This window comes from Enhydra lutris, unplaced genomic scaffold (genome assembly GCF_002288905.1).
Source record: "Enhydra lutris kenyoni isolate GAN:26980312 unplaced genomic scaffold, ASM228890v2 scaffoldscaffold37, whole genome shotgun sequence".
NCBI lineage: Eukaryota > Metazoa > Chordata > Mammalia > Carnivora > Mustelidae > Enhydra > Enhydra lutris.
In genome coordinates this window covers 6,433,461-6,453,177 of record NW_019154121.1, presented here as the reverse complement: position 1 = coordinate 6,453,177, position 19,717 = coordinate 6,433,461, and the positions used below count along the sequence as shown (strand labels likewise).

At 37.7% G+C, this 19,717-nt stretch overlaps 1 protein-coding gene across 4 annotated transcripts in view; it reads right to left on the bottom strand.

The window, feature by feature from the left end:
• Window positions 1-19,717, bottom strand: part of LOC111154519 (sestrin 3) — a 66,314-nt gene that overhangs the window by 27,464 nt on the left and 19,133 nt on the right. The window contains exon 1 of one of the 4 annotated variants that reach the window (XM_022514173.1): window positions 3,187-3,236. The exons of the other annotated variants lie outside the window; for them this stretch is intronic. The gene's annotated coding sequence lies outside the window, so the exon portion shown is untranslated. Of the gene's footprint in view, window positions 1-3,186; window positions 3,237-19,717 lie in introns of those variants that run through there. 4 annotated transcript variants of the gene reach the window in all.

Below are 19,717 nucleotides of genomic sequence, written 5' to 3'. Positions count from 1 at the left end.
GTTCTTTAGAAGACTCCCCGATGTGGATTTCCTGAGCTTTAGGTCAAATAGCCTTAAAGTTCTTGTTGCAAACCGCAAAGGTGCTAACAAAAATCTTTTACCAATTTTATGGTAATAAAATGGTTATGGTTCATCAGCTGAGAAAACACCCACTTAACTCATTCACTTCAAAAGTGAAAAACAGCATCCAAAAATGTGATTGAAACTTTTTATGATATCTGAGGTAAAATTTCTTACATTGAGATGTGTAATATAATTAATAATAATACAATATTTTAAATAATAGTTTTTTTAAAAATAATACAGTCTGGGGGTGATGTAGCCCCTGAGCCTGGGGCTAACACAAACAAACCAACTAACAGAAACTCCCCAGTTGGGCAGTTACTGCAATAGCCCCGGGGAGAGATGATGTGGGCTGACCTAAGAGAGCTGCTTAAACACTGAAGGGAAGGGAAAACTAACATCATTTTTTAAAAAAAGATTTTTATTTATTTGAGAGAGAGAGAGTGCACGAGTATGGGGAGGGGCAGAGAGAGAAGTACAAGAAAATCTGCAGTGAGCATGGAGCCTGGTGTGGGGCTCGATCTCATGACCCTGAGATCATGACCTGAGTGGAAACCAAGAACCAGATGCTTAACCAACGGAGCCACCCTGGTGCCCTTGAAAACTAACATCATTTGTAAGTTTTGCCATCAGGTATCCTTCTTTGGTTACATTTTTTAAATGGCACCACTACTGAAATGATCAGCTAGTTCCTGCTTCTATAAAAGGAGCACCTTTTCTGGTGAGGATTTTAGTACTGTCTCAGTTAGCTGCTTTGTATATTTATAAGAAGGTGAAAAGCAAAATTGAAAAAATGATCATGGCAGCTCATAAATTCTACTGTGAACTCCTTTTTCTAAGTACCACACCCCTCAGCCCACCTACTTTCTGTCTCTATGTTTTGAAAGTTGATATGGTCAAACCCAAAAGAAAGAGGATAGCACCATATCCCAAAGATGCATCTTCAAACCCTAAGCTGAAGCTCTGGTCTCCTGTAATACCCTGTGACACCTTTCCTCAGCTTTTAAAATTTTTATTCTTTTTAAAATTGTATTTATTTTTTTCTTTCCTCAGCTTTTATTTCAAATCCAAAATGCCCAGGACCAAGTTGCTACCTCATTCACACCCTGATTAACTTTTCTGAAGTCTCTGGGCCTATGTTGCCTTGTACAGTAGCCATCAGTCACATGTGATGACATTTAAATTAAATAAAATTAAAGCTAAAAGTACAGTTCCTCCACCATGCTAGTCACATTTCATGTGCTCAACGACCACATACATCCACGGCTAACATAACATAAAGGACAGTGCCGACATTCCCCTGCAGCGACGCAGAAAGTTCTACCAAATAGCACTGCTCTAGTCTTCATTTAAATTAAAACAAAACAAAACAAAACAAAAAAACACATCTTTGGCATTTTAATGGCTTTTTGAAATGATAAATGATTTCTCTGCAGAGTTATTGATTTGATGATCACAACTACTCGATCCCATAACCAAGCATTTTAATGTCATTGCAGAAATGCCCTCAACCAAATTAAGAGTGAATCCAAATAAGGGTAATTCAGGAAAAACAAACAAACAAACAAACAAACAATCAGCCAGTTCCAAGAATCCCTGTCTCAATTTCTGCTCTTAGAATAGTCTCCAGAAAAATAAAACCTTTCTCTCCCTTTTACAAAATTATGGTAAAAAAAACACATACCGTGAGATCTGCCACGTTGACAAATCAAATGTACAGTACAGAATTGCTCACTGTAAGGACAGTGTTGCACAATAGATGTCTAGGACTTTTTTATCTTGCGTAACTGAAACCTTATACCCATTGAACAACAACTCCACATTTCCCTCACCCCCGAGCCCTTGGCAACCACTACTTGGTGCTTTTTATGTCAGCACACTCTTCAGATCCCAGCTGAGATGCTCCTTACATAATCCCCAGCCTTCTTGCTTCCTCGCACCATTCAGATCTGTCTCCTGTGCAACTCCACCTTTGGTTGCCTCTCTCACATTGGAGCACCCATCCTACAGAGTCCTTGACTGCTCGTGCACTTTCCCTGGACATCCCTGGCATTTCTTTCATTACTACCCATTCTCTCAAGTCAGCATTCTTTTCTAGGGTTTACATCTTCTTTCCATAAAACCAAATTTACTGTGTTGTGTTGACAGTCCCTGTACCGGGAAGTTGGGGGTAAGGGGTGGAGAGCAGGGAAAAAAGGGCATGTGAACTGAAAATGAGCAAGCCAGGCAACTGACTCCTGAATCCTGTTCTCTAGCTCAGAGCTAGCTCTTCCCGGCCCTGCAGTCTGGCTGTGAGGCATTCTGGGCTGCCGTTGACTTCATCTGTTTGTAATTTTTGCACCTTAAAATCAACACGTTTGAAACCATTCTTCTGGGATGTCTGACTTCAGCTCAGGTCATCATCTCAGGGTCCTGGGATCAAGCCACAAGTGGGGCTTCCTGCTGAGCAGTGGGGGGAGGGAACGGGAGGGTCCTGCTTCTTCTTCTCCCTCTGCCCCTCGCCCCACTTGTACACTCTCTCAAATAAATAAATGAAATCTTAAAAAAAAAAATCTTCTACATCAAACCCACTGTCCCTTCTCACTTTCCTGATTGAGTTGTAAAGTCACCACACGTAGCAGTAGCCTTGGTTCCAACAGAGAGTTAGCTTTGACTCCTCATCCTAGGAGCCTGCGTTCCAACAGTTGCCAAACCCTGTTAACTGCCTTTTCCCCACTCAATCTTTAAGTCATCCTCTCCACAGACCCTCCTCAGCCATAAGAATTGAGAAACAGTTTCCCCTCACAACTGAGAATCATGTCAATTCAGCGTCTTAGCTTTCCCTCTTGTGGGGAGGCTTTGAGAAGATAACACATAAAAAATGCAATGCATAATTCAAAATGAGGTCTTAGTTTTAGTTTTCTTTCTGCCAATTTCCCCTGATGTAAAACAAGACCAAACACCCCAAATAAGAACAGCTATATTTTCTCAAAAGACGCTGCCCTAATAGAACTCAAGGGTTGTTCTAGAAGTGAAAGTCACCTGCAGCCGCACTAATTTTGAGGAATAACACCGCCATATTTTCCTCTTTTTAAGTATAAAGCTGATATCTTATTCTGCAGAAGCAAATGGCTTTGATCATACCAGTGATTCTTGTACAATGGCCTTGTTTTGTTTCTGTGAAAGTCTAAAATCCCCGGGCGCCTGGCTGGCTCAGTTGGTGGAGCATGTGACTCTTGATCTCGGGGTTGTGAGAAAAAGCCCCACGTGCAGTGCAGAGATTACTTAAAAAAAAAAAAAAAAGAAAAGAAAAGAAAAGAAAAAAAAGTTAAAAAAAATCTAAATTCCCAAAGCTAGCTCTCGAGTTTTTTAGCTGCATTATCTATTACAATAGTCACATGTGGCTATTTCCATTTAAGTTAACTTTAAATGAAGTTAAAAAAAATGCAGCGCCCAAATTGCATTCCTGACCTTTGAGGGTGTACAACAGTCACAGGTGGCTACTGAGATTTGCACAATGCAAATCTAGGATTTTTCTAATCATCGCCAAAGTGTCTGTGGTACAGCATTGCTCCATAGCATCACTTAGTCCTGATTTTGGCAGCTGGGATGATGCAAAGATACAAAATGGTTGAAATTTCAGGAATGAACAAAAACATAATAAACATGTATTAAAGTAACTTTAGGGCCACAAGTGGCTCAGTCAGTTAAGCAGTTAACTCTTGATTTTGGCTCAGGTCATGATCACAGGGTCTGGGGATTGAGGCCCATGTTGGGCTCTATGCTCAGCAGGGAGCCTGCTTGAGACTCTCTCTCCCCCTCTCTCTGCCCCTCCCTGGGGCCCACCACTCATGCTTTCTCTCTCTAATAAATAAATAACTCTTTTTAAAAAAAGTAACTATAGAAATAAAATAAAAATTGATTTGCATATTAAAACTGGAAAACCAACAACTACAATGGCACTAAAGTTGGAAGATACCATTCTTCGGAATCTCAATTTGATGACAATGTTCAAATCACTATGTAAAAAGAAACATCTCTAAAATGCTGACTTTTGTGTTAAAAAATAAAAGGGCACAGAGAATTTTAAGAAACTTTAAACAATAGTAAATGTAAGTAGGCTTTGTTTTCAAATGTCTTAGACAGTAGTCACAGGATTTGTTTAAATTTTTTCCATAAAATTCCATAATTTCAATCAAGAAAAGAAAACTAGGTATAAAATAGGAACCGAGACTGTCAGTTCTATGTGTTCTAAGATTGTCTTACAAGGGTTGTAAGGTCAAGAATGCTACCATGAGGAAAGTTTCATTTTTCAGATATGTTATTATAGCTGAAAGAAGTTATGTGTGAAATTCATCAGTGGAGATTATGCCTATTAAGTCATTATCTGCTAGAAAACAAAACACTGTAAGGATGAAGATTAATTACATTTAGAAAACGGCTTCTTTTGACATGTAACAGCTAAGCAATTTGCCAGATAACTTTATATAAATCAATTTCAGACACTTGGAAGTTAGGAATTCTTAAAATTATGAGTTTTTAGAGGTAATCAACAAAATATGTGGCCCTAAAAAGCTGATTATCCTGCAGAATTAAGTGCTACAACTTCCTGCTCCTAAATACTTTAAAATTATTAAATTTCATTTTCACTTATCTCACCAGTTTATCACAGGAAAGCAAAACACATGCACATACCATTTATTAAAATGTAAAAACTACGTATGAAGTTATCTCTTTAGGAGAGAAAATATTGAGTAATACGTATCATTAACTTTACACAGAGACACTTAAGAGAGGTTTTTAAAATCTTCAACATATAAAAATTATGGCAAAACAGAAATCTGACTCCAGAGTGCACACTGATCCCGTAGCTTTTAAAGATAGCCTGAGGGGGCACCTGGCTGGCTCAGTTGGTAGACCATGTGACTCTTAATCTCAGCGTTGCAAGTTCAAGACCCACATTGGGTGTGGAACTTATTTAAAACAAAATAATAAATAAGTAAGTAAATCCCAAGAAGGTAATTTAATACCTTCAACACTCGTTTTTTTAACATACAACAATGACAAAGCATCTTGCCTATGAAACACACGGCCCAAGCAAAAATTTTAATTGTGACTATAAGAAAGCCAACCGCAATGATCAATACGAACAGTACACTTCAGTTGTTGAGTCTCCTTCTACTCTTTACAGGTGTTTGACTTTGGCACAAACTACTGCAGGAAGGGCAGAGATGGACAGGTAGCTCCATGCTGTTAGGTAATGCTGATGCCATCTTTTTGTTCCTTGGCAGACGATTTCAGGGATAAGGCCTGGGTTTAGAGAAATTGATGACATTGCATATTTCAGAGGAAAAGGGCAAATGGAGAGGAACAAGGAGATTAAAAACTCTTATCACTACCTAAAGGAGAAAAGAACAGACTCTAAGATTAATTATAACAGACTGGTAATTTTACAGTAAACTCAAATTTAAATTTCTGTAATGATCTGGAATATACGTTGTGTTCCCACCACCTAAATGGCCTAAAAGACAATTTAACAAAGTTGTGACTTCTCCTACACTAGATTAAGATATGTGTTGACCTGCATGATATAATAACTGAGATCCAAGGTCATTTTGTGAGAAAAGATCTGGTAGCGGAAAATGGCAATAGCACCAACGATGGGAACCTTTCAAATCCTGCCAAAATCTCTCCTATGACTTGGAGCTAGGGTGTGCAAAGAACCACTGACATCAGGAGCCCTGCCAGGCATCGTAGCACGTGGCAGAGATGCACTGATACTCCAAAGAGCGCTCAAAATTCCCCTTCACAGGTGGGAAACCCTGCCTCATTTCCAGGGCCTGAGACCAGAAGTGGACTCCTTTTAACACACCTAGTAAAATGAAGCCTACCAAGTCCCTCTAGCAACAAGAGCTCGAACCTGGCCAGAGTCACTGGAAGAACATGCAAAGACCTTGTTAACTTTGAATTTCAGCAATTCCTTATAAACACATACTGCCTAAAATTTTACCTTGAAATCTCAAAATCTTCCACTAAAAGCAATGCACTTATCCAGTGTATTTTTTGTAAAGATTTTATTTGTTTATTGGCGGGAAGGGGTGGAGGGAAAGGGAGACGCAGGCTACTCTCTGGGCAGGAAGCCCAACATGGGGCTTGATCCCAGGACCCTGAGACCATGACCTGAGACAAAGCCAGATGCTTAACCAACTGAACCACCCAGGCGCCCCCATCCAGTGTATTTTAGCGATTTCTTTACCTTCTTACTCCCCTGCTAAGTCGTCCGCTCCTGGTGGTCCTGCATAGTGCCTTGTCCATCTTTGAGCATTTCAACTTAATACAGACTACAGTGTGAGATAAACATCTGATCCATTTTTTAAAGTTTTATGTAATGATCATTTGAATAACAGGATTTTTTTTTTCTATTTCATTTTTCAAAAACTAGTTCCAAGAAATGAGGCATCATGATTAAGCAACTCTCATTAAAAAAAAAACAAAAAACCTTGGTGTGCCGTTTTGTAGGAACCATTTGGTAAATGTGTTTTACCAACAGTGGGCCTAAAGATACATAAATTCACCTACTAAGTAGGACTATTATCGAGCAGAAATCAGTAATAATAGTTGCTGTAGCAGCTGCAGTCAAGTACACAAAGAGGAATGGGCCTCATCCCATCAATAAAATAATTAAACACATATATCCATATTGCAAAGGGGAGCTAATGAGTTAAACTTGCACTGCAATATAGCTGAATTTCTAAATGAGCTTCCCCCTGGCTAGTAACAAAAATCTCTTAAATTTTATTCATTAGAACACACAGTGAACTCCATGCAAAGTGCAGGCAAGTTTTCTATTTTTATACAGACTATGAAATAGCAAACTTGTAAAAACAAAAGGACCACTAGCACCCTGTACATCCACAGACTGACACCAACTTATAAAGGTAGGAATATTAAAAGCAAATATGGGAGAGGCGTCTGGGTGGCTCAGCCAGCTAAGCATCCAACTCTTGATTTCTGCTCAGGTCATGATCTCAGGGTTTTAAGATTGAGCCCCATGTCATCGGGCTCCACGTTGGGTGTGAAGCCTACTTAGGATTCTCAATCTCTCTCTCTTTAAAATAAAATAAAATAAAATAAAATATGGGGCTGGGACAGTCTTAAATTATTTGAGTAGCATCATACTACAAGCTAATCCTTTAAACTGGAAGTAAATCTAAAATCATGTTCATGTCCAAGGCCATCCAGAGGCAAACAGTAAAGAACACACATCCTTTTCCACTTTCCATGTAATGCCACAAAGTAGCATAAATCTATCAAGTTAGTTTCACCTATAAATTAAAAGTTGGTAGTTCTTTTAAAAGATTTTACTTATTTATTTGAGACAGAGAGAGAAAGAGAGCTTGGGTGTCAGGAGGGGCAGAAGGAGAGGGCCTTCCTCCCACTGCTAGCTGCGGGAGTCTACCCCGGGACTCGATCCCTGAGCCTGAGATCATGACCTAAGCCAGAGTCAGACGCTTAGCTGACTGAGCCACCCAGGTGCCCCTAAAAATCGGTAGTTCTAATACGACAGGTCTTTTCTGTATTCTGTGGAACTTAGATATATTTAACCAGAGCTTCCTGAGACTCTGCCTTGCCTTTTTGATGTCTATTGAAATTCTACCCATTCCGCCTTTAAGACCTGGCTCAAGTATCATCTCCTTTGGTCTCTCCTCCACTCCTACCAATTCCCAAGACCTGCTTTGAATTTAAACCTATTCTTCTTAAGATTCACAATTGTGTTCCTCTCTTTTATAACTATTAACATATACCGTTATCTTTTCACTCCTTTCAAATAATAAATAAGCTCCTTAAAGAGCAAGATCAATTTCTGATACAGTATCTGTAGTGTGACAGCACAGCAGCATGAAAACAATGGGGGACAGGAGTCTGGTACAGACTTTTGCTTCAGGGCAAAAGTATCCTGTACACTTGAGGCCATTGTCTGTCTTCTCAGTGAGAAACAACAGTAAGTCAAACTCATAAACAGTCCTGGACATCAATCCATTACTTTCCCTGCACCCCCTGGGTTCCCTATGTGACACTTTTTCCTGTTTATTTTCTTATATTGATAAAACAAATAATATCTGCAATTTCCCATAATTTGAAATATTTTCTAGAAATCAGTAATAATATTATTACATGCTGTGACACTAATAATCCGGAACAACAAACGCTCCTATATAAGCTTTTAGTGTTGAGCACTTTTTTTTTTTTTAAGAGATGCGGAACTAAGAAATACACTTGCTAAACATGTTATTAAAATTTTGGGCTCAAGCCCAAGACAACGAGGAGAGGACTATTACTCTTTGTATCTGAGATAATGGGAGTCCATAATAACTACCTAATTCGGTACTTCTCTATTAACATATAGACAATATACTTTCCTACTACCAATTATAGGATCTCTCCTCAAGTCCCACAAAACTACTAAGAAGGGCTTTACTTCTCTACAAACAATGTTTCAAGTTTTGTATTGTGTAATAATAAAAACTCTCCTTGATTTTAGTAAGTTTTACTATTAAAATTAGGTCCTAATTAGATTAAAGGAAATTAAAATTGGGAGTTTGAGAAAGTAAGATTTTGAAGAAACAAAAAAAAAATGCTATGAATGTAGTTTCCTTGGTATATGAAGGAAACAGTTTCGTTTTTTAAAGATTTACTTATTTATTTGAGAGACAGAGCATGCAAGGGGAAGGGGCAGCGGGAGAGGGGGAGGGGAAGAGAGAGTCTGAGCACCAAGCCCTGAGGTCATGACCTGACCCCAAACCAAGAATCAGATGCTTAACCGATTGTGCCACCTGGGTATCCCAGGGAAACACAGTTTTAAATCAATCTTCTAAACTCAGCATCTACCACCTAGGTTGTAACAAAATGAAAAGGCCTTTAGGTTATTCTAATGCAACACAGGATGCCGGCACAGTTTCCAGATCTTTCAAAACAGGATGATTAACAAAATACAGATCACTTGCTTACCTTAGAGGAATCAGGAGAAAAACATCAAATACAATTGATTTGTAGATTTACAAAACGTCAGCATTTTAAACACCTGAAAACCAATACTTCTTTACACACTTAGTAAAAAATAACAAGAAACTTACGGTCTAATTTAAATTGAGAAAGTACCTTTCACAGCCTCCCAGGAACAAAACAGCTGAGCAAATTAAAGTGTGTTCGATTTTACACTGAATTACATTCAACTCTAGTTGTAATGAAATTTAAAAGAAAAACAGAAGTTTTTGTTTCGTTTTGGAAAGAACAGCCGTGTTTTAATTCTTGCCTGGAATAGAAAGTCTGATCTGAATAATAAAATAATAATCATAATCTAATAGTTAATTCTCATTAACTTCATTTCTGATCTGTGGTGTCAACCCCTAAGTCTACAAACAGAACTACAAAACTGTGCTTTAATGAGCATGGGTAAATTTAAAGTCTATTGAAATTACAATTAAAACCATGAGTTGTTATGCTCATTTATTTTTTTATTAAAGATTTATTTATTTAGTTTAGAAAGAGAGACGAGAGCACAAGATGAATGGGGGGAGGGAGGGAGAGGGAGAATCTCAAGCAGACTCCCCAACCCTGAGATCTTGACCTGAGCTGAAATCAAGGGTCCCAACGCTCAACTGACTGAGCCACCCAGGCACCCGTTATGCTCATTTCAGTGGATGGTTCACAAACTTTTTGATGTCAGGACCTCTTTATACTAAAAATTATAGACTCCAAAAGCTTTTATGTAAGTAATATCTATCAATAGTTACCATGTAAGAAATTAAACCAAAGAACATTTTGAAGTATTTATTCATTTAAAACTAAAAACAGCAGTAATAAACCCATTACATGTTAACACAAGTGAATTTTTTGGAAACTGTAGACAGCAGCAAAAAATCTTTGAGAAAAGGAGCATTATTTTACATTTGAGCAAATATCTGGCTTAATTAAAAAGAACTGGAGTCTTATATTTCCTTCTGCATTCAAAATGTTGCTATCTGTTGTAGTGATTGTACAACATGAACGAAGTCTGGCCTTCACAAAGATGTAATTGGAAAAGAGGTGTATTTTAATAGCCTTTGCACACCATTTTGCACATTCTTTGATACTACACTAAAACTGGACAAATGGTAGCTTTTATAAGTTTGTTGCAATGTAGAATCTGAAGCCTTATTAATAAGTTTCTTACTGTGCTGCATTAAAATCCATTGGCTTATCTTGTAATAAATGGATCGTTTACCCACATATGATTTTGTAATGTTAACCACTGGTCATTTAGAAAGTATTGGCTCCTTGAGCTTTGCAAGTTTTTAAAATAGTGATACATATAATATTAAAAATAAAATTTGTTAATACCACCACTCATCACATCAGAGGCATCTGTAAGTACGGAGAAGTGGTCAAGCTCATGGTAGAGGATAGCAGTTTTCAAAAATTCTTTTCTCATGAAAGCTCACATTTTATCATGAGCAATAAGTTCTGTCAGTTGTTTTCCTCAAAGTGGCAGGCTCACTTGGTTAGTTTTTGTGACTTAGTTATCGAAACTGCCAGATACCCAAGTCTGAGTAATCATCAGTCATTCTTTCACGTGCAAATGGTGTTCAATAAAATGACTAGTGTGGCTCACAACTCAGTCACACATCTGCTTTGCCTTCAGGGCTCTGTGCATAGTCTCTATTTTGAAAGAGACTTAAAAGATAAGTCTTTTTGCAAATGACTGAAACCGTTTATAAGGTTACCTAATTAAAAGAGAGTTAGGTATCCTTATAAATGGTTTCAGTCATTTGCAAAAGATTGCCACATTTCACCTTCACAGTAAGACAAAGTATCAAGAAGCTCTTAGAACAATTATGATGTTTTGGTTTTCTCATTACTACAAGGTCATAGAACTTCTATGGAAGGCTCATTTGTAAAATAAACTTTCAATCGATGAAGTACATACAAACAATCAAGAAAACCCTGTAGGAAAAGCACAATTTAGGAGGGATGCAGCCCCTACCATATAGTAAAATATATTTCTATAATTAGGAGTTGTGCTGGCATATGAACAGATTCACAAACCAATGGAACATTTGTAATTATGACTCCGTATCTGGAACTGGTAATTCAAACACACACACACACACACACACACACACACACACACACACACACACACCTTTTACACGTTACATAAACACCATAGGCAAAATCAGATGACAAACACCTGAAATTTAACCCCAAACAATAGTTACTTCTCTAATTGTTTAAGGAGCTCCCAAAAATCAACAGGAAAAAAGCAAAACCAAAGAAAAAAAACTGGACAAGGAACAGGCATTAACAGAAGAAATTACTCATAAAAAGAGAAAAGCAAACATTATATTTCATATATCAGATTGGCAAATAACCAAGTTAGGCAACATAGTATTTATTGATAAGACTATGAGGGAACGGACACTCTCAAAAACTGGGAATTCAAGAATCCAACAACTCTTAGGGACAGGAATTTAACAATGTCTGGAAATATTACACATGCATTTATCCTTTGACCCAGTAATCTCACTTCTGAGAATCTAACCCATCGATACAGCCATAAAAAAGGACGAGGAAAATGTCTATGTACTAAAAATAACTTGAAACCGAATCTAATCAAGCTTTCAGTCCAGATTTCAAATTAACAGGAAACAGAGGGTGAGAGGCAAAGTTAAAAGACAACATGAGAAAACAGAAAAATATCCTGATTATGAAAGATCCTATAGGACAACTGACCCAACTGGTTAAAGGCATGGAAAAAAAAAAAAAAAAACAAAAACAGCAGGAGCAACGAAAGAGGAGAGCCTATTCTGAAGACAGACTTCAAAGACACAGCTTCAGAGAACTTAAGTCAGAAAAAGTCAACTCTGAAAAGACATGGAACAATGAGAGGAAACTGAATAACATGAAATATTACATGATATCACACAATTATTGCCAATTTTGTTAGGTGTGATAATTCCCATTGTAGTTATACAAGAATGCATTCATATACTTTAGATGCTAATGTAGCAGGGGTAAAAGAAAACGGCTTTGAGATTTAATTAATTTAAATTACCTCAGCGACAATAACAGCACTGGATTGATGAAGTGGCAATATCTTGCAATATTGAACTTGGTGACGGCTTTTGGAGGTTTGGTGTATGGTATTTTCTGCTTTTGTATAGCTTGATTTTTTTATGATCTTTTCAAAAATTTTATTTATTTATTGGAGAGAGAGAGCGAGAGAGCGAGCACAAGACAGGGGGAGTGGCAGAGGGAGAAGCAGACTCCCCGCCAAGCAGGAAGCCCGATGTAGGACTCAATCCCAGGATTCTGGGATCATGACCCGAGCAGAAGGCAGCTGCTCAATCAACTGACCCCCCCCACCAGGCGCCCCCCAGAAGTTTTCTTTCTAAAAGTTTATTTGAAAGGTCTTGGGCTAAGTACTGGGAGTACGAAGATAAAGCGTAAGTGCTGACCTCAAGCAAACATCATGTAAATAAATATGGATGTACAATTACAATAGACATTAGGAGCTATAAGGGAGACGACCAAAACAGAAGTACCTAACTCTGCCTGCAAGGGTATGGATCAAAAGAGCCTTCCCAATGGGACAGATCTCTAGAAAGGCATGGAAATGTGTCAGGCCATCTAGAAAATAGATGGGTGTATATGCGTACAACATTCCAGGAAAAAGGAACAGAATATGCAAAGTCATGACATGTTTAGGGAATTATATACTGTTCTACCTGATCCCTGAACCTCTCTCAGGGAATAAACCTAGAGAGATAGGCAAGAGTCATATCATGAATGCCAGACCAAAGAGCCTGGACTTCATATGAACAACAGACAATATTAAACAGATTATATTTATCTTTTAAGAAAATATTTCTGACATCAAAGAGATGTGGGGTTGTCTGGAGAACGTAACACCTGTTAGAGGGCTCCTATAATTTCTAGGAGAGAGAAGATATAGGTTCACTAAACAGTGTGGATTAAAAGGCATTCTGTTGAGAGCTATTTAGGAGACAGAATAAATAGTATGGAGGGGCTGACTGGATAGGAGGGGGAAGGAGTGAGAAAAGTCTAGGTTTCCTGTCAAGTGACTGGATGGATGAATAATGGCGGTACCAAGTGATAGAAAAGAAATCAAGAGAAGGGGCAGCTCAGATTTAGGATGACTCTAATAATCTATTGATATAATTGTATAAGGCAGGAATATAGAAGGATATAAGTTTCAGGGAGAGGAGACTGGCAAGAGTCAAGTGTTTGATTATTTTCATCTGCATTTAAGGACTCAAACTTCCTGTTAGGCTGAACACTCTAACACTCTAACATTTAATGGCAACTTCTCACCACCTGTTCACAAAGTCTCTGTCGGTGACTAATATGTGTCCCACCTCCACCACCTCCCACTATTATACACCATTGTATCCCCAGCTATGCGGTGGGAAGGGGAGGGAAGATGGTAGAAAGAGGGTGAAGTTTTTCATATTCTGGCCCTTATCTAGCTTTCCAATGCTTGTTTTCCAAGTGGTCCTACCATGAACACCTGGCTTCAACTACCCTGATCTACTGATTCCCAAACCCTCCTTTGCATATTTCTGTACCTTTGTTCCTTTGTCCTTGAACCTCCACCTGGGGAATGCCACGTCCCTTCTTCATCATATTTATCATGGTGTTACTAACTTCTCTCCACAGGCCCAACTCAGTTCCTACATTCTCTATATTGAATCATTCAACAGCAAGTTTGTACCTTCTTCTGGTTTCTCACTTAAATGACACCTGATCTACCTTTACATAGCTTTGTCTTCTACTTCACTTATTTAATTCTAGAAGTAATTCCACCTTACTTGATCATAAATTCAGATCCGGTGCTCAGCAAATGTTGACTGACCCCATAACATCTCGATATATTACTGAGACGATTACACATTTAATGATGATATTAAGTAGCTCTTTTGGGGCAATGACCACCTTAAACAATTTTTTTTAAGATTTTATTCATTTACCTCAGAGAGGAAGAACGAGTACACGCACAAGGAGAGGCAAATGGAGAAGCAGATTCCCTAGAGAGCAGGGAGCCAGGCATGGGGCTCTAAGTGGGGCTCAATCCCAGGACCCCAGGATCATGGCCCGAAACAAAGGCAGACACCCAACCGACTAAGCCATCCAGGCACCCCCTGCCTTAAACAATTATTGTCATCCTGGACTCAGGCTAGTCCTAAGACACACACTCACACATACACAAACAATCACAACTGAATAGAATCATCCCACATCCAAACGTTTGGAATTTGTTTGGGCAACAAAATTCTCGGAGTGTACTTTTGGTTGAAAGAGCTATAATTACGTTACAATTAAAATCCATGGAAGGTATCTTCTAATTATCAAAAAGACTGTCTTTAATTTGTTATTCTCCTGATATCTCCTCCCATTTTCCAGATTAACTTCTATATAGATGCTATTCAGACACCTTTCTCTTCTTTATCATTCTGTGTAACTAATTTATGTTAACTAAGGACAGCCTCTTTTTCAGGCCTCAGTGTTAGTATATTAATCCCTAGTTTTTTAATCAACTCAGAGATGAGAGGGGCTCTTGGGTGGGTCAGTTGGTTAACTGTCTGCCTTTGCGAAGCTCAGGTCATGATCCCAGGGTCCTGGGATGGAGCCCCTGCTTCTCTCTCCCTCTGCCTCTCCCCCAGCTTGTGCTCTCTCTCCCGCTCTCTCTCTCTCAAATAAATAGAAACAAAACCTTAGAAAAAAATAAAGATGCGCATTCATATGATGTAAGCTTTACTAATTTTTTAGCATTAAAAAGACATCAAATGGGAACCAGAGCATTCTAAGTTAAAAACACACATTCAAATCAACCAACCAACCAACAAATCAGTTTGCACTAACTGGATTCTTCATTAAAAAAAAAAATTATTTACTTATTTGAGAAAGAGGGGGAGAGAGGGGTAGAGGGAGAGGGAGAAGCAGGCTCCCTGATGCGCAAGGAGCCCGATGTGGGGCTCAATCCCAGGACCCCGGGATCATGACCTGAGCTGAAGGCAGACACTCAACTGACTGACTGAGCCACCCAGGTGCCCCTGAATTCTTCATTGTTAAACAGCTTGTGTAATAGCACTTTTAAGACTATAAAAAGTAGAAAAGCTGCCTAAAGGATTTTACAAACTAGCTGGTGAAATTAGACATAAGCACCTCAAACAATGATAAACAGAACAGTGTGTAACTAAATGCTACCAGCAAGGTGATATGATGAAAATGTACCAAAAACCTGCATTCTTCTTCAGCACTGAGAGAACCTGTTCAATTTCCAGGGCATCAATTTTCTCACTTGAAAAATGAAAGAGATCATCTCTAAGGGCGTTTTTGCATTCCCATTCTCTGGTCATACAAAATGCTGTAAGCAACACTAAAAAAACAGTCTTCAGAAACAAATAACCAAAATACCTTAAAATTACCTTCTCATTATTTTTACTAGTTTAAAACAAATATTTTTTTTAAATAACCATTTTACTTAATCTCTTAAAAAGCTGATAAATTCAGATTTTGAATTTTTGGTAAAATGTCATGAAACCAAGATTAGAAAATAAACCTTATTACAGATATACTACATAACTGACATATTTTTATAACAGAATGACTTTCACTTTAAATTTATTTAAAAACTTTTTCAATGTTCTACATTTTCTGTTCTGTATAAATGATCCAGTTGAGAAGACATGCCATACTTTAACAAAATTTTTAAATTAAATAAAAAAATCCACATCCTGTAAGGATTCATGTTGCTTTATAAGATTAAAAATCTCTATTATTGTAAACAATTTTCCAAGTCCTCACAAAATGATGTATGGACTTGTTGTTTTCAGATATTTCTATTAAGAAATGTATTGTAGAATTTTATCTTCACCATTAAGGATTATTAGGCCTCTATATATTAGTGAGTCTTTATTGTCCATAATTTATTTTTTAGGGAGTTCATATAATCTTAACAGATCTTCAAATACAGCTATTTCTTCACTAGAATGCAATCTTCAAAAAAACCCACATTTTTCTCTTCTAAAAGAAGAGTCACGTGACCATCGGTATGCCTAACATGTATACAGTGATCAGAATTGATGGGTTGGCCACTAAGACAGGATGCCTCCCTCATCTGGCTGGTTGGTGCTGCCTTTTGGCTGGAGTGCCATGCTTCTCCTCCACGTGGGCTGCTTTTGCTTCCTCCAATATGGCAGCTAGGTTCCAGAAAACCCCACAACCAACTGGCAAAGGTTGAAGCTGCAGGTCTTCCCCATGAGTTTTTATTGATAATTCTTCAAAGCCTAACTTTACTTTCAAAAGCAAAAACTTTTAGTTTTCTTAGTTGCACCCCAGCCTACCTTTGTTCCAAGATGAGCGTATTAGAGTGGGAACAACCAGTTCTTTAGGCACAATTACAAGTGGAACCAAGACCTACAAACTAAGTTCACAAACACAAAGTACCTTTCCAAACCAACAGAACTTGATTCAGAGACTAATCAAATGGTGATTTTATATTATGATCGAGAGTAGAAGTGACCTTAGCAATGTTAAGTCACTCTTACCCATCATGTAAATAAAGTTATTGTTAGTAAGTCTGAATAGATATGTGATTACTTAAGCAGAATTTGGTTGGCAAATATTTGTAAATACTTTTAACATACCAAAACAGACTTCTGCATTTCAGGAGTCAATAGTTTCTTTTGTATTTTATAAATGCTATTATTTGATTTCTTAGTGAAACTAATTAAATTTTCAAATAAGGATGCTATATGAAACCTTAATTTCACTGCTAAGCACTGAAATAACATTTATTTCTGTAGTGGCAAAACACAAAATACAGATTTGTAAGTCCTGCATGGCACTATTCTACAAGTTATAAGGCTATGGTGTCCTTCTCCACAAGAGCTAACAAACTTTTTCCCCCAGAAAATTGTTTTTGTAATTTAGAAAACAAGATGATCATGTTTTTCCTATTACAAAAAGATAGACACGTGTTTCAAAATACACATTTCTCTTGAGAAAAAGAGAAGTAATACAACAGGAATACTGAAGCACTAAAGAAGCAGGTAAATATTTAATCTCTTCCAGCCTTAATTTATTCTTTCATATAGCGGGGATCTCAACCTTAAGAGATTGTTACAAGGATAGAATGAGATAAGGTACGAAGAATAAGCCTAGTACTGTGTCAGGAATATAGTAGGCCCCAAATGAAAAGCAGCCTTATATTCAAATTTCAGGTAGAATTTCTGACAAGATTTACTAATTTTCCTACATTCTGGATTATGTTTCCCTGAGACCTTCATTAAGAACCAAAGTAACTTACTGTTAGTACTATAACCCCCCTCCACACCCACTTTTGAGTTACAAAGCAGTGGAAAGCAGATGATGTGAAATCCAATGGAAGGCCTCACACCAGAGGAGGATGGGCAGAGCTCCTAACACTGGTGCGCTGAGGTAGAGGGCAGATGTTTGAGGTACATGTGTGTGTGGGGGGGGCGGGGTGGGGGTTATTCCTAGGTAGCTCAGGTCAGATGTGTGCACTTTAATGAATTTACCTCATGTTTCTCACAGATGAAATTGCACAGAGTAAATGCAGAATTCACCATTATGCCCAAATCATTCCCTTCCATATCAACTGGAACAAATTTGCCTAAGAGCTACACCAGAATGGACAGAATTTTGCATTCTAACACTCTATCACTTAAATGCAGCTCTTTTTAAGACAGAAAGGAAGACTAAAGACATTTATTATTATTATTATTTATTATTTATTAAATTTTTTCATGGGCAAAAAGTTAACTTAGGCAAGATGAAGGGAGAGAAACTCAAGTATGGAAAATCTGCTTTCAATCATATCATATAGTTTATTATAAATAATACTCTATAAATAAACACTTGTCTTCCTTATATCAAAGATCTGGCCCTATTTTAAAAAAAAACAATGGAGTTAATTTAGGCAATTTATAGTTAGATTTGCATTATTTGAAAGCCAGATTCACGAAAAAGATAACCAGTTTTATTAAGAAAATTGAGATGCCCTGATATCATTAGAGTAAAAAAATAGGATATATACCTCAGATAATAATCAATTACTTCCTGGTGTGTACACAAAGTCCTTTAGTTAAACAGTAGTGATAAATCAGGTCTGCAAGTTCTAAAGTTGTAATCAAGCAAACCAGCAAAATTCCTATCAACCAAAAGACATTCTATGTATTTATTAAATATATAACTTGCAGAAACACTAGCCTTTAGAAATGGAGACCAGTAGACCATCCTTCTATACTAGGTGGAATGAAGTCCAAATTATCAATTATTCTGTTTCAAACACTCATAGAAGAGGAAAACCGAAAACTATCACCTCTCTTGGTTGAGAACTATGTCTCACAACTCTCACTCAAGAAATGCAAATGTATCTCACTATACTAGAGTTTACAGACTTATAAAAGGAAAGGAAATAAAATCATCAGGGCACTTAGATGAAAACTCAGCAATTAGTAATAAAAACAATGGGTCAGTTCATTTCTAAATACTTTTCTGTTCTTTTTGGGTACTGAGAATTTCTATCTAGGTTGAAGGAAAGAAAACATATAAGAAAATCCTTGAAGGTACGGTGGTCATAGTTTTAAGCAAGTTACTTTGTGTACCTGATATCCTCATCCATGAAATAAGGATAATCATAACACCTACCTCAAAGGGTGGTATGGTGCAAAGCCTAAAATTAAGGCTCAACATTATGAGCTGCTTTGACATCTGATAAAATAAGTAGGATCTCAAATAACGTAACTATAAATTCCCATCCTCACGCTGTTCACATGGGTAAGGTCCCCAGACCAAACAACCCTCCTTACCACATGGACCAGGTACAATTATGCTTTTTCCCAACTAGCAAGTTTCGATTCCCCACCAGTCCATGGAATTATTCAAACAAGCCAATCACAGAGTCCCACAAGAACCAAGGGGTATATCAACCTCTTGATATGACAAAGCCTCCCACCCACAGTCCTTAGTTTTTCACTCCTGAGTGCAACCTCCATGCAGCCCTGAGGAGTGTGCAGTGTTTTCTTTCCCTGGGCTGTGAGTAGGTAGAATAAACTGCTGATCTCATCTGTCCAGTGCTGGGTGTTGTGTGTCTGGCCGTCCTATGACCCAAAGTTGGGGATCTCTCCCTCACCAAAGGGGTAAGTAAGAAGCCATTAAAACAAGTCATGACAATAATTATATGAGTGAATATCCGTAGACTTCTTAGAACAGTGTCACATTATCAGCTACATATCTGCTATTATTAGAATTAGTCAATATTGAGTTCACAAAGCACAATGTAATTAGACAAAATGTTTAAACGTCACCTAACAAGTTAAAGGAAAGATTTATAGAATAGACTGAATTTATGAAACTATTCATTGGCTCACAGTAGTCCCTTAATTCAAAATTTTGCTCATCAAAAGTCTCAATTAAAAATGGAAAACAGAATTGGAAAATATAGCCACTTAAGTGAGGAACACTCGCTGGCACAGTAACTAGTTATAGATACTCTTTAATGAGTAGATGATCATTTTCAAGAATTCAAATTTAGACTGAAAAAATTCTTAAAAATACAGTCACCAAGACCACATCACTCTGCTTTGAA